At 36.5% G+C, this 14,174-nt stretch overlaps 1 non-coding gene across 1 annotated transcript; it reads left to right on the top strand.

The window, feature by feature from the left end:
* Positions 1-670: 670 nt before the first annotated feature.
* LOC133029396 (small nucleolar RNA R71) lies at positions 671-777 on the top strand. The gene has a single exon (XR_009683520.1). It is a non-coding gene; the product is annotated as a small nucleolar RNA R71 (small nucleolar RNA).
* Positions 778-14,174: the final 13,397 nt, after the last annotated feature.

Genomic DNA, 14,174 nt, shown 5'->3' with positions numbered 1-14,174 from the left:
GCTTTGCAGTTTTCCTTGGGGTTTACTTCAGTTGTGCTAGGCAAATTCCCTTGAGGACGGGTTGCTACTTGAGTTGCTAGTTGGCCCATCTGTGTCTGCAGGTCTTTGATTGAAGATCTAGTTTCAGTCATGAATTGAAGCAGTAAATCTGTCTGCAAACTAGAATTTCCACCAGAGGTTTGTTCTTGATTAAACTATTGATTCGATTAAGTTCTGATTTCGTTGCTGATAGAACCCACTGTTTCTTCGGTTATTACCCTGGTTGAACCCATAGTTGTTGTTGTTGTTCTGTGAATAGTTTCCAATGGCTTTAGCTTCATCCATTGGCAAATCATCCACATCAGCTTGGCATTCTAAAAAGTGATGGCTTCCCCCACATAACTCACACACAACTTGGGCTTGTTTAGCTTGCCCTGCAATTATCTTTGTCAATGCCTCAACCTGTGCTGTCAACTTGGTGATGGCATCGACCTCTAACACACCAGCTACCTTCTTTGATTGACTCCTCTCAGTTGGCCACTGTTGATTGTTTAGAGCCATCTCCTCCAATAGATCATAAGCCTCATTAGCACTCTTCCTCATAAAGGCTCCTCCAGCTGCAGCATCTATTAAAGTTCTTGTATTTCCCACCAACCCATTGTAGAAGTTGTGGACCAGCATCCACTTCTCTATACCATGGTGAGGGCACTTTCTGATCAGATCTTTAAACCTCTCCCAAGCCTCATGGAGAGATTCATTATCTTATTGGCAGAAGTTATTAATTTCTCCTCTCAGCTTTGCAGACTTGGCTGGAGGAAAAAACTTTGACAAGAATTTCGTTGCCAGATCATTCCAGGTGGCGATAGAGTTGGGTGGCAAGGAGTTTAGCCAACTCTTGGCTCGCTCTCTAAGAGAGAATGGGAACAGTCTCAGTCGAATAGCATCATCACTAACTCCATTAACTTTAAAGGTTTCACACAGTTCCATGAAGTTAGAGAGATGCAGATTAGGATCTTCAGAAGGGAGGCCACCAAGGCGGGCGAAGGCTGCACCATACCGAAGTATGGCGGGTTTGATCTCAAAGTTGTTTGCATCCTTCGCCGTGGCACGATACATGTTGCACTCCCGTCGAGTAGGGAGAATGTAATCTCTCAAGGCTGCGGCCATTAGCTTGATCTTCTTTGCGCCACCATTGTTACCGTTATTGCCTCCATTGTTTGCGGCATTGGCGGCCATGATGTACGAAGTTTCGGCGATTCTTTGAAACTCCCTCTTGCCTCTTGTTCTTTCGGTTTCTCCTACAAGTTTTCTCGATTTCGGGATCAACTGGTAATATCACTGCTTGTCCTTGACGGCGCATACACTTATGATTCCTGAAATAGATCAAGAAAATATTGCAAGAAAAAGGTTAGAAAAATCAGCAAGAGAAAATATACCAAAGTAGAAGTTAGTATAATTTTGTGTAATATCAATCTTTAAACAATTCCCCGGCAACGGCGCCAAAAACTTGTTACGAAAATTCTGTTTATTACGCAAGTGTACGTATCAAGTAGTATCTCACGCAAGTGAGTTCGAACCACAGGGAATTGGATTAAGTACTACTAAACTATACTTATGATTCTATTTGGTAAAATAATAAGTTTGCAATTTAAAAGTAAATAACTCAGAAATTAAAGAGAAAATAAACGAAGATTAATCAAGATGAGAGATTAGGGAGGTGAATCCTGTTGATAAGCTACCTATGTCAATGCCTAATTGCTATCCTTATCTCAATGTGAAAGACAGATTATAAATTAACCTAACTCTTTTCAGATCTTTTAGGTTCTAAATAATATGTTCTCTAATTAACTTCTTAATTAGATCAACACAAAATCAGCATTAAGCAATAATCTATTAGTCACTAAGGCTATGTAAATACTTTCGTTTTACATCAAAACCTAGACTATCCAAATTTTAGCATTCCTAATTCTCACTTTTCAGATTTCGAATTAGGATCATAGAACATGTAAAAGGTGATCAATCTTACACATGAAATTAAACACAAATAAAGATAGTATTCACACATAAGATGAAGGAATGGCAATTATTTATTAAGTAGGCATAAACTTAAACAACAATCATCATCCTCCCTTATTGAGAAATTTAGTTCATAATCATTCTAAAAACATCCATGATTAATTCAGAAATAAAAACAAACATAAAGATGAATAAAAAGGGTAAAAGAAAGAAACTAGAAGGTGGTATCGCTCCGGGTCTTCAAGATAGCTTCCTCTCCACTTTGCCTCCACTATTAGGTCTGTTTTTGCTTGCCTTTGACCTTCAATGTCGTATTCCTTATATAGGGATGAGTGGTGAGCCTCCAATTGAGTGAAAAATCAAAATTAGGTCAAATGCGATTTCGTACCTAGTCGCGACTAGCATTTAAGGCTGAGTCGCGACTACGAGCAAAACTCGAAAAGCGAGTTTCGCACAACTTACGAAGTCGCGACCAGGGTCGCGACCAGGAAAAAGGGTCGCGACCTGGCTCTCTGGAGGTCGCGACTACTGATGCTTCTGGAACCGAATTTTCCAATTTTTCCAAGTTTGTCCCAGTTTTTCGCCATTTGACTGAATTCGAACTGTAACACCCCGGGAACTTGAAATAATGAAAATCAAGCGTAAAACTGCTCCAAAAGATACCAATAGACGAGATAATGCTAACTTTAAAGACCCGAAATATAGGTTAATTATAACCTAACAACACCTTAGGACCTAAAGTGAGTGTGTGCACAAGTGTCTTCTAAGTGATCAAACAATAAAGAGTCCCAAAGTAAAGTGTGTGTCTTAAAGAGTATTAAACATACAAGTGTGTGAAAAATTATGGGTGACTGCTCCAAATAAAGTATTATTGCGGAATAGAAAGAAGAGAGAAGACTTCATTAATTGTGATACAAATTATTACAGAGCAATGCTTGAAGCAAAGTTTATATATGAACCAGACTAACTAACCCAAACCCACTTAACTAAACCCAACTTAGACTAGGATATAAGTACCACACTAACTGTGGTAAAGAAACCGTTAAAACAGTTAGAAAAGAGGATAAACTCTAACTGTAACCTGTAAGGGTACAACAACCAATTAACCTTTAACAGAACACTTAGGAAAAATAAGGAAATAACAATACTCTTAATATCCCCCCCTCAAGGTGGACTGTATATGTCATATACAGACATCTTGGTAGTATGAGTAGTGAGAGTAGTGGAAGGTAAAGGTTGGTGAAGGCATCGGCTAACTGTAGATTGCTGGAAACAGGTATTAACCGAATGGTTGAGTTGTTGATTTTGTCGCGAATGAAGTGACAATCTAGCTCGATATGTTTGGTGCGCTCGTGAAAGGTGGGGTTGTTTGCAATGTGGATTGCTGACTGATTATCACAATAGATAAATGCTGGTTTGTGTTGTGGAATTTGGAAATCTTGGAGAAGATATTGAAGCCAAGTAAGCTCACTGGTGGTGGCTGCAAGTGCCCGATATTCGGCTTCAGCAGAACTCTTGGAAATGGTAGGTTGCTTCTTGGTCTTCCAAGAGATGAGACAATCACCGAGAAAAATACAAAAACCGGTAGTTGAGCGTCTTGTAACGGGACAAGAAGCCCAATCCGAGTCTGAAAAACCTCTGAGATGCATAGAGGAGTTAGCAGGATATAGTAATCCCTGCCCAGGACTTCCTTTGAGATACTGAAGTAAATGAGACACAGCCTGCATATGAGGTGTTCGAGGAGCAGACATGAACTGACTCAAGTTGTTTACTGCGAAGGTAATATCAGGTCTAGATAAAGTCAAATAGAGGAGTTTGCCAATGAGCTGTCTATATTCTGAAGGATTGGCCAGAAGCTCGCCTTGTTGGTCATCCAATTTGGTTCTAGGATCCATGGGGGCTTTTGCCGGTTTGCACCAAAATGTAGCCATTATCTTCGAGTAACTGAAGCGTATATTGTCGCTGAGAGAGGAAAAGGCCAGTAGAAGCTCTCGCAATTTCGAATCCGAGAAAATACTTGAGCTGACTGAGTGCCTTAAGTTTGAATTGTTGATTGAGAGTGGTCTGTAGCTGGTGCAAAATGTGAATATTTGGACCAGTGATGACAATGTCATCAACGTACACAAGGAGTGCTATGAAACTGTCATTGGTTCCTCGAGTGAAGAGAGTATAGTCGGCTTTGGATTGTTTGAAGCCTTCTTGGATGAGAGCTGCCGTGAGCTTCCTGTACCATTGTCGTGAAGATTGACGTAGACCGTAGATCGACTTGTGGAGTTTACACACGAGTTTGGCACCTGTAGAGTCATGGTCAGAATCGGTTAGTCCAGGAGGTAGTGCCATATAGACCTCTTCATTGAGGTCTCCGTTTAAAAAGGCATTATTTATGTCGATTTGTAGTGTATGCCATTGTTTGATATTAGAGATAGCTAGAAGAAGTTTAAGAGTGACCATTTTGGCCACGGGTGAGAAAGTATCAAAAAAATCTAGGCCCTCTTGTTGCGTATACCCTTGAGCAACAAGTCTTGCCTTGAATCTTTCAACTGAACCATCACTATTAAGTTTTATTTTATAAACCCAGCGACAACTGATAACACGTTTATTAGGTGGTAGGGGAACAACACTCCATGTCTTGTTGTTACGAAGTGCAGTTAATTCAGCATTCATAGCATCAAGCCATTGTTGAAATTGAATGGCTTGTTTGTATGTTTGTGGTTCCTTTAGAGAAGTAACTGCAAGGATAAAAGCTTTGTAAGATTCAGCTAATCTAGCATAGGAAAGATATTTATTTAAAGTGTGAGGTGTAGATGATTTGTCCTGCAAAGTGGAATAGCATTCAAAGTCTTTGAGATATGCTGGTGGTCTAGTTATTCTGCTTGTTTTTCGAGTAGTAACATCGGGTTGTTCAGTGATATGTTCCTGCAATTCTTGTAAATTTTCTGCAGCAGCAGGCGGACTTGGTGCATCAGGTGTGTTGTTGGAAGAGCTTTGTGTACTGGTGTGGAGATGTTGAGACGAGTCAGGTGCCTCTGGAATGGCTTGTTGGTAATCATCAATAGGTGTCTTAGAAACATTATTAGAAGGCAAAACAGTAGTAAGAAAAGGATCAATGTTAGTAGTATTTTCATTTAATTTCAAGAAAGGAAAGATATGTTCATGAAAAACCACATTTCTAGAAATAAAAATCTGTTTGTTATTAATGTCATAAAGATGATATCCTTTTACCCCTTGAGGATATCCAATGAAAACACAAGTGCGTGCTCTAGGATCGAATTTTTTCCTATGAGCTGAAAGAGTGGATGCAAAAGCTAAACATCCGAATGTCTTTAAATGTTGATAATCAGGCTCCTTTTTGAATAATAACTCATATGGTGATTTGTTTTGTAAATTTGGGGATGGTATACGATTGATTAAGAATGCAGCTGTCATGATGCATTCTCCCCAAATTTGATTGGCATATGAGCTTGAAAACATAAAGCACGAGCCACATTTAACAAGTGTTGGTGTTTTCTTTCAGCAACGGCATTCTGTTCGGGAGTTTCTACACAAGTAAAATCATGTAAGATTCCATGTTTTAAAAAACGATCTTTGAAGGTTAACTCAGGAGCATTGTCAGATCTAAATCCTTTAATCATGCAACCAAATTGATTTTGAACATAAGACAAGAATTGAGGAACAACATTCAAAGCATCAGATTTTTGTCTTAAAAGATAAATCCAAGTAAAGCGAGAGTGGTCATCCACAAGAGTAAGAAAGAACCTAAAATTTGAATGGGAGGGAACATGATAAGGTCCCCAAATGTCACAATGAACTAAATCAAAAATGTGGCAAGCAAAATTATTGTTATTTGGAAAAGGGAGTTTCCTTTGCTTAGCCATAGGACAAACATAACAAGGGGAATCTTTATGTAAAACATGAGTATTACAGTTGAGTTTGTTTCTTAACAAATTTAGGTATTTGTTGGACAAATGTCCTAATCTAGCATGCCAAGTTTCTGCATTGACAGCAAGAACATGATGAGCAGCAGGTGTAGGATCAAGCATGTACAGACCACCCTTTGATTCACCTCTGCCAATCATCCCCTTGTTGACAAGATCCTGCAAAATAAATTCATCAGTAGAGAACTTAATATCAAGGTTACTGTCACGGGTTAAACAATGTATCGATATGATGTTGTACTTGAAATTGGGTACATATAAAACATCTTGCAAAGTGATATGATCTGAAATCTTAATTGTGCCACTTTGATGTACAGAGACAAAATCTCCATTAGGGAGAAGTAACCTGGTAGGAACAACTATATATATGCATTGAAATAAACCTATACTAGAACAAATATGTCTAGTTGCCCCTGAATCTAAAATCCAGGAGCTGTTATTGGGTAATTTAATCATGTTAGACATTGCAATATCTGTGTTACCTGCACCATTACCAAGATCAGAGTTGGGAATGTTGGTTTGTTGTCCAGCAAGCAGGTTGAGGAGCTGCTGGTACTGTGCAGCAGAAAGTTGAGGCAGCAGTGCATGTTTTTCACTTTGGTCATCATCTACATCCTTGTTGGTTTGGACTTGATTTGCAGCAGCATCTTTTGATTTATTCTTGTTGTAACCAGGAGGGTAACCGTGGATTTTATAGCACCTCTCAATAGTGTGGCCAAGAACATTACAATGAGTGCAAAAAGGCCTATTCTTTTTGGGAGGATGAGACTTATTTCCTTGAGAATCTGGTTTATTCGGGTTAGATTTTTCTCCTTGAAAAGCAAAAGCAATCCCAGGATTGGGATCCGAAGGAGTGTTTGAGTTACTCTTTTGGTTTTCTTCTTGAGTGACAAGGTGGAAAACCCTATTGATTTCGGGTAAGGGATCCATGATTAATATACTCCCACGGACTTGGGAAAAAGAATCTGAAAGTCCCATAAGAAATGACATTATATGTTCCATGTGGTGGTGTTCTTGAAGTTTCTTGACACCACCACAAGTGCAGCCATTACAAACACAAGCTGGCCTATAATTGGACAATTGTTCCCAGATTGTTTTCAATTTCGTATAGTACATACTGACCGTTTGATTCTCTTGTTTTAAATTCATTAGACTTCTCCTAAGGTTGTATATGTGAGGACCATTTCGTTGATGAAAACGAACCTTAAGATCAGACCAAATGGCAGCAGCGGACTCATCGTACAATATACTAGATGAAATTTCTTTAGACACAGAATTCAAAATCCAGGAAATAACTATGTTGTTGTTCCTAAACCATGCATTGTACATAATATGATCAGAAGAAAGGGGTTTAGGAATGGTACCATCCAAGAATCCAAGCTTGTTCTTGACGGAGATGGCCAAGATCATTGCTCTGCTCCAAGACATATAATTGTCTTGTCCAGTAAGGAGTTGAGAAACAAGGACATTACCAGGATTGTCCCCATGATGCAAATAATACGGATGTGAGGGATCTTCAAGATGGCTTCTTGGTTGAACAGCTTGTTGAATTTGATGCTGTTGCACCGTTGGGTTGAGGGGATCTCCAGCAATCGTAGACATGCCATCATTATCGACACCATGAGTGGAGCTTTGATCATCAGTCGCCATTGTAGAATCAAATCAAGATATATCGAGAAAGAAAATCTGGGATGAAAAGAAAGAAACAGACGAAACAGAGCAAGCCCAGCTTCAGTCGTAGGACGTCGCCGGAGAAGGAGCACGGCGAGAACGAAGAGGAAAGAACGGATCAAGGGAAAGCATTCCTTTCCCGCTCTGATACCATATTGCGGAATAGAAAGAAGAGAGAAGACTTCATTAATTGTGATACAAATTATTACAGAGCAATGCTTGAAGCAGAGTTTATATATGAACCAGACTAACTAACCCAAACCCACTTAACTAAACCCAACTTAGACTAGGATATAAGTACCACACTAACTGTGGTAAAGAAACCGTTAAAACAGTTAGAAAAGAGGATAAACTCTAACTGTAACCTGTAAGGGTACAACAACCAATTAACCTTTAACAGAACACTTAGAAAAAATAAGGAAATAACAATACTCTTAATAAGTATCAAAGTATTTGAATAATATCGTGGTTAAATATTATATATAAGTTTTGGTGTAATTACTTATAATAAAAATAATTATATTTTTCACGTGTTATATTGTCTTATAATTAGTGGTATCAAAGTAATATGAGAAAGAGAACCATAAATCAAAGACACGAAACAAGGGAAAGGATTACGATGGAATAGTAGGACTAGGGCTGGAGAATTATTACGTATTTATTTATCAATTTTGTGTGATCCACTACAAAAAATATTTACTTTTAGTGATAATTTTTTAGTCATAACTTAAAGTTTTTGTGACTTAATGTGATTTTTAATCACAACAAAAAATTACTTATGACTAAAACTTAGTATTTAATTTAGTTATACGTTGTCACTAATTTATTTTTAGTCACAACAAGTATTGTGACTAAAAATATATTTAGTCACAAGAAACTGTAATATTTGTGACTAATACTTTTAGTCACCTTTAGTCACAACATAGGAATAATGATTTATAATTAGTTATAATTTTTTTACTTTTAGTCACAAGTTTGTTGTAACTAAAAATATATTTTTTTTTGTACTAATCTTATAGATAAATAATTAGAACTAAAATTTTAAATTCAAATAATTTTAAATCTACCCTAATAAGTTGTGCAATAAAATGTCTTGATTTTGTATGGTTTATTAAGTTATTAAACTTGCTTCATTTGTGTCTATCAGAGTGTTAGAGTTTGACTCAAATTATTTATTTTTTTTCTTTATTTATCTATATTTGTAAAGTTGCAATTTCTTTTTGGGTAATTATTAATTGGGAAAAGGAAACCCTTGGTTGCCAAGTTTTGAAAAGTCTTCTTAAGGAAGCTTTGGAATGTCTTGGTCTCCAAGTTGTCTTGGTGCCCAAGTTTTGTAACTTTATAAATATATGTTTTGTGTGAGAGAGAGAGAGATGGGTGTGTGTGGAGAGAGAAAAATAGTGAGTTGTGAAAAGAGAAGTGTGTGAGTTTGTTATGTGGTGAGAGTGAAGAAGAAGCAAAGGGTGTATTGGGGTTTGGGTAGAGAGATTGAGATAGAGAGTATATGTAATTTTGAAGTAATAAGTGAAATATATCTCTCTTTGTGGGTTTGGTAGTTTTACCAAACTGAGTAAATTGCTTTACTTCGTTTCTTTGTTATTTCGATGTGCTTGAAGTTTATTGTTTTTCCCAACACAGAGAGTGTTGTTTGTACTACAAAATAATAACTTTTTGATGTATTAATTTATAGACTAGATAAACTAATTACTAAACTTTGTAAAATTTCAATGCGTTCTTGCTATATTTTATTTAAACATACCTAAATAAGGTTCAAACTCTTGTACTGTTTTCGTTGGGCAAAGATTAAGCCGAAGAGAATGAATAAGAGTAAGTGTGGTTGGCCAAGGAAGAGAAAGAGAGAAATATAGATATAGGCTTAATATTTTAGATTAATTAATATTAATATTATTTTATTTTATTTTTAAAATATATATAATTAATTTTTTTTATAATAATATATAAATCTTTAAATTCAATACATAACAATCTATTATAAGAATATATACCTTACAAAATAATTAACAATCGATTTAAAATTAATAGTTAAAAAAATTTCTCTATCGATAAGAAATTTATGCTAAGTCCTACGTTTTGCCTATATATATTTATATAAGGTAGTGTAGGGACTAGAGACATAACCAATATTTTTATTGAAAGTGCTACAATTATTATAGTCACAACTTGTTTTAATTAAAGGATGTTACAATAATTTTTTCGATAAGAAATTTAAATAACAAAAAAATTGAGAGTTCTTTCCCTCACTATATGTTGGCTCAATGAATAAGAGATCAAGTTATAAAGTATTATTATCTAGCTCCAAAAGTTATATATATATGGACAAAACTATGGTAGTAAAATTAATTTTATAAAAAAATAATAATAATTCAAAATAAAAATTAATAAAATTTTTAAATATTAATATTATTTTATTTTCTTAAAAAATAAATATTATTATAATATGCATAAAGTTTTAATTGTATACAAGCAGTCCTATCGTAAGAATATACACCTTACATTATAATAACCACATGATCTAAAATCAATGGTCAAAAAAAATTCTCTACCGGTAAGGAACTTTTGTTAGGTGCTACTATAGTCTTGCCCAATATTTTTATATACCCATAATTCTTTCTATTTTTAATTAATATGAAACTTTAATTGCATTCCCAACAAATTTTGTAGTGATTAAAATAACGTTAGAATTAGATTTTTTTTTTCTAAAAATAATGGTAAAAGAGAAAATAGTAACTATCATCTTATATATTTTCTAAAATACCTATTTCACGTAAATGGTTAATGTTGATTTGTACATAACTTTATAAAGTTACATAGAATAAAAATAAAATAAAAATTTTACAAAATATTAATAATAATAATAATAATAATAAAAATCAAAAAAGCAACCGACACAAATTAATAAACCAACAAAGAAATTCATCTCTCACCGACTAAAAAAAAAACAGAAGAAAAAACAAAAAATTATATAACAACAAAAATATAATAATATGGGTCCATATATGATATATATATATATATAAATATTTATATATAATGACTTTATGAGGAGGAGACATAACGACTAGTGTACTGACATATATACCAATTATATCTATTTATTTTACTATAATAATTTATTTTTTTATTTTATTTTTTTTACATTTTAAAATAATTTTTTTTTTTACAAAAATCGATGAAACTCACATAGCAATTAAAAGAACAATTAGAATCAAATAATAATATTGTGTAATGCTGCTCTGCTAGGGCTCTGCGATTCCGATTTCAAATCGGTGGCTATGGCAGGTCGTGGGCGTCCGAGGAAGGTAGCGCAGGGGAAAACTAAAAATTCTGGAAAGAAAGTGAGGAAGAAAGGTTTTGGTTCCACTTCAGATATCATACGCACAAATACGGTGGAGGAAGAGATTGGTATTACGCCTCTGGAACTCTCGGAGGACGAAGATGCTGAAGTGCCAGGATTTGATGGGAGAAGGAGTTGTGATTCACAGACTGATCTGTATCCACCTCCCCTGTCTCCTAAATCGTCATTAAGAGAAATTCAACGTGCTGATGAAGCTCGCGAAGATCTATTGCACTTCATACACTTGAACAATCAATGTAACAGTGCCCTGATGCAAGGTAAGAACACTAATCCCCCTATTTTACGATCCAGTACTGTAATTCGAAATCTGGAAGAGACTTTGAATCATTCTATGAAGCCTAGTAAAGTCAAGATAACAAGTGATGATATAGAAGATGAAGTGAATTTCTGGCAGCCTTCGATTGTTTGCTATGTTTTGGGGTCTAATCCTCCTTTACATATTCTGGAGGGATTTGCTAATAGACTATGGAAGGACAAGATTGATAAGGTTAGGATGCTAACCTATGGGGTGTTCATTATTCGATTTCACTCTATGGAATACAGGGACCAAGCTCTGAATGGAGGGTACATATTCTTCAATCGACGCCCTGTTATCATGAAGCCCTGGGATGCCAATACGAACTTCAGGAAAGAAGATGTTAAAGCTCTTCCTATATGGATCCAATTAGAGGGTCTCGAACTTAAATACTGGGGGCAGAGGTCTCTATTCAAAATAGTGGGAATGATTGGCAAACCAGTAATGATGGACTCAGTTACTCGAGACAGAGATAGATTGAACTACCCAAGAGTATTGGTGGAAGTTCTAATGAACCAAGAGTTTCCTAGCATGCTAGAATTTGAGGATGAACATGGTAGTATGGTCTCTGTGGGTGTAAAGTATGAATGGAAGCCAGATTTGTGTGCTAATTGCTCTGGTTTGGGGCACCTGGTTGCAGATTGTAAAAAGAAATCTGGTGCCAAAAGGGAATGGGTCATTAAAGAAGATAAACGGAAAGAGAAACCCAAGATTGATGATGAGGGATTTCAAGCAGTATTGAAAGGAAAAAAGGTACAAGAACAACAAAATGGTGTGAAGGTGACTAGTACTTCAAACGGTTTTAAGGTTCTGGATGGGGTCAATGATGATATGGAACTTAAGGATATGCAGGATATGCAGTGGGCTAATGATGAGCAAACAGGCTATACAAGAGAGGGGGGAGGACCCTCTCTTGGCAATGGATAAGTTTCTAGTATGGAACGTTCGAGGAGCTAACAACCAGCAAAAACAACAACATATTAAACAGTTCATTCGAACTCAAGAGGCTGGGTTTGTTGGTCTTCTCGAAACACGGGTCAAGGTTCACAAACTGGGAGCCTTGTACCTTAATGTTTTTAATGGATGGTGTTTTTCGTCAAACATAGCATGGCATCAAGGGGGGAGGATAGTGATTGCTTGGAATCCAAATCGATTCATAGTTGATATTGTCAAATGCACAAGCCAGTTTATGCATTTGAAAATAACAACTATGGATAATACCTTTCAAAGTTTCCTGACTGTGGTGTATGGTTTTAATGACAGACAAGGAAGATTAGAGCTATGGAAGGATTTACAGGCTTTGAAAACAGATGAAAACTGGATGTTGATGGGAGACTTTAATGCTATCTTAGGCAAAGATGAAAGGGTGGGGCACAAAGTTAAATATCAGACTGAAGCTGAGTTTGTTGAATGCATTCATGACTGTCACCTTGAAGACATTAAAGCTACTGGCACCTTTTTTACTTGGTCAAACAAGCAGCAAGGCCTTGACAGAATCTTCTCGAGAATCGATCGAATCATGGCAAATCAGAAATGGTTAGATACTTACCCGAATGCTGAAGCTTTATTTTTGAATGAGGGAACTTATGATCATGCTCCAGGAATTCTGTCATTATTTCCCAAATGGAAGTGTGGGAAAAAACCCTTCAAATATTTTAGGATGTGGAAAACACACCCTGAATATGATAGTAAGGTGTCTAGTGTTTGGAAACAATATGTTGGAGGAACTTGCATGTACCAACTGGTGTCTAAATTGAAAGCTTTAAAACCTGTTTTTAAAGAGATCAACCAGAATGGCTTTTCGGATGTACAAGTTGCATGGATACAAGCAAAGCAACTGCTTGATGAAACACAAAGCAAGCTGCACTCTGATCCATTAAATGTAGCCTTGCAGGTTCAAGAGCTGAATGCCAGGAATTCTTTTTGCTTAGCTCAGCAACACTACCATTCTTTTCTGCAACAGAAAGCCAAGATTGGTTGGTTGAGGGATGGAGACAGCAACTCAGCTCTATTCCATGCGAGTCTAAAGCAAAGAAACAGGCAGAATCAAGTTTTTTCCATTGAAAATGAAGCTGGGGTAAGGGTCTTTGAGCCAGATCAAGTTACTGAGGCTTTCATTAATTACTATAAATCTTTGTTGGGTTCCAAAATGGTTAGTAGGAAGAGAGTGTCAAACCAGATCTTGTGTAGAGGTCCAAAAGTTACTTCTGGGCAGGCTGAGATGCTTACTAGGCCATTCACTATGGAAGAAGTCAAGAGAGCAGTATTTGAGATAGAGGGGAATAAAGCACCAGGGCCAGATGGTTTTTCAAGTTTCTTCTTCCAGGACAATTGGGATTTGGTAGGCCAAGATGTTTTCAGGGCAGTCACATCCTTCTTGTCTTCTGGGAAAATTCTCAAGGAGATTAACTCAACACTACTCACTATGGTGCCCAAGTTGAAGTGTCCTAACACAGTTAGAGATTTTAGGCCAATAGCTTGTTGCAATGTTATTTACAAGATTGCAACTAAGCTTTTGTGTTCTAGAATCAAATGGATCCTCCCTGAGTTGGTCTCAAATTCACAAGGAGGGTTTATTCAGGGTAGGTTCATTGGGCATAACATCATGATATGCCAGGACTTGGTGAGGCATTATGGAAGGAAGTCAAGCAAGGCAAATTGCATGATTAAGATTGATCTCCAGAAAGCGTATGATACAATTGAATGGGATTTTTTAGAGGAGATGCTTAGAGGTCTCCAATTTCCTTCTAGCTTCATTCAGGTTGTGATGAATTGTGTGAGGACACCCAGATTTTCCATTATGTTTAATGGTTCCACTCATGGGTTCTTTGAGGCAAAAAGAGGTCTGAGACAGGGAGATCCCATGTCTCCTCTTCTGTTTGTGCTAGGAATGGAATATCTA

Source organism: Cannabis sativa, chromosome 7 (genome assembly GCF_029168945.1).
Source record: "Cannabis sativa cultivar Pink pepper isolate KNU-18-1 chromosome 7, ASM2916894v1, whole genome shotgun sequence".
Lineage (NCBI taxonomy): Eukaryota > Viridiplantae > Streptophyta > Magnoliopsida > Rosales > Cannabaceae > Cannabis > Cannabis sativa.
The sequence above is the reverse complement of the archived record's forward strand: the minus strand, read 5'-3'. Positions and strand labels throughout refer to the sequence as shown.